Source organism: Gopherus evgoodei, chromosome 8, assembly GCF_007399415.2.
Source record: "Gopherus evgoodei ecotype Sinaloan lineage chromosome 8, rGopEvg1_v1.p, whole genome shotgun sequence".
NCBI lineage: Eukaryota > Metazoa > Chordata > Testudines > Testudinidae > Gopherus > Gopherus evgoodei.
In genome coordinates, this window is record NC_044329.1 from 36538971 (window position 1) to 36541044 (window position 2074).

Below are 2074 nucleotides of genomic sequence, written 5' to 3' on the forward strand. Positions count from 1 at the left end.
CTTATTATGAATGATTGTTTGTAAAGATGGAGATGATGGGGTCACTGTGTGAATGTAAAGAAGTTAGTGCATCCTTAAACTAGAGTGTGTTGCTTATACGAAGGAAAAGGCTGTTTGTTTTTTGTCTTACTAGCTATTCTGATACAGCCATGACCCTGTTTGTGTTCAGAGCTCACTGTAGTTTCAAATGTTCATTGTGGATAGAAGTGAGAGGTTTTATTATAACACTGCCACTTTGAGTACATCTACACAGCAGCCAGGAGGTGTGACTCCCAGCCTGGCTAGATGTACACAACCTAGTTCTACTTGAGCTAGTGCCTAGAAATAGAAGTGTAGCCCTGGTCGTGTGAGCAGTGGGAGTGGCTAGCCGCCCCGAGGACAAGCCCATCCGAGACCCTAGGCAAGCAACCGGGAGGTTAGTTTAAGCTGCCACTTCTATTTTAGGCACTGGCTGAAGCGGAGCTAGCAGAGGTGGGCACACTACAGCCCATGGGCCATATCTGGCCCACAGGACCCTCCTGCCCGGCCACTGAGCTCCTGCCCCAGGAGGCTTGCCCCGGCCCCTCCCCCGCTGTTCCCTCTCCCTTGCAGCCTCAGCTTGCTCTGCCACCAGCACAATGCTCTGGGCGGTGGGGCTGTGAGCTCCTGGGGCAGTGCAGCTGCAGAGCTGGGGCCTGACCCGGTGCGCTGCGCTGCACGATGGTATGGCTGGCTCCAGCCAGGCGGTGCGGCTGCCTGTCCTGGCACTCTGGGCGGCGCAGCTGTAGTGCTGACAGCCACCAGTGCTCCAGGCAGCACGGTAAAGGGTTGATGGCAGAGGAAGTTGGATAAAGGGCAGGAGAGTTTGAGGTAGTGGGCAGGGGGCAGGGGTGTGCATAGAGGTCGGGGTGGGGAATAGGGGGGTTGAATGGGGTGGCCGGGGGCAGTCAAGGGCAGGGATTCCTAGGGCGGTCAGGGGACAGGAAGAAGGGGTGGTTGGATGGTGCAGGGATCCTGGGGTGGGGGTGTCAGGGAGCGAGAAGTAGGAGGGGTTGGATAGAGGGGCGGGGCTGGGCCACATCTGGGTGTTTGGGGAGGCACAGCCTCCACTAACCGACCCTCCATACAGTTTTGGAAACTCAATGCGGCCCTAGGGCCAAAAAGTTTGCCCACCCTGAGTTAGCACATCTACAGCTGCTCTAGCTGGGAATCACACCTCCCAGCTGATGTGAAGACACACCCTTTGCATTGTACCGTGGCCTAGTGGGTATGACACAAGACAGTGTCAAGAGAGCTAGGTTCTATTCCCATCTCTGCCACTGACTTGTGGTGTGACCTGCCTCTCTCCATGCCCCTGGTTCCACACCCGGCTGTGTCTATTTTGATTATAAGCTCTTTGAGGTAGAGAACATGACTTACGATGTATTTGTACAATGCCTAGCACAGTGGGGCCCTGATCTCAGTTGAGCACTACCATGCTACAAATACTTAATAATGATAACTCATGACTGCTCGTAAAGGGCCACCAACTCCCTGGATGAAGGGGTTAGAGATGCGTGCTAGGAAGTGCATTACAGGGCTGATATTTCTTTCATTGTGGCTATAACCCCTTTTGCATGGTTTGCCCCCTTGCAGAAGCTTGTGTCCAAGCCAATTACATGGAATAGGAAGCTGGATATTCATGTGTGGGATACTGGTCCATGAAAGCATGTTCTGGAGTGTATAAACCTTAGTTTTCTTTAATTTAAATGGCATTGGGGTAACAGGATCTAAACCAGCTCTGCTGCTCACTCTCACTGCAGACAGCGAGGGGACCTTTCACCCTGTTAAGCTACAAAGGGCTGGTTCCCCAAATCTTTATTGATAAGGGGTCTTCAAATGCATTTTAAGAGGAGGTGTGGAGAGTGAGAAAACAAGGCCTGTTCTCTTGGGGTCACAAGTCACACCCAGGAATGTGTCAGGGCCCCAAGGAATTTAGAGCCATCTGCAATGGAAGTTGAGATGCTTCCTGATGTCATCTCCTGTGTATCCCATGATTGGTATATTTTTGCAACATGTGACTTGCAGCCTTCTGATGAATTTGGGGGAATGTATC

The 2074-nt window shown here is 52.3% G+C and overlaps 1 long non-coding RNA gene across 1 annotated transcript; it reads left to right on the forward strand.

The window, feature by feature from the left end:
• The first annotated feature begins 683 nt into the window (after positions 1-683).
• On the forward strand, positions 684-1042 carry LOC115656174. Its single transcript, XR_004001590.1, has 3 exons — positions 684-799; positions 850-869; positions 1029-1042. It is a non-coding gene; the product is annotated as an uncharacterized LOC115656174 (long non-coding RNA).
• Positions 1043-2074: the final 1032 nt, after the last annotated feature.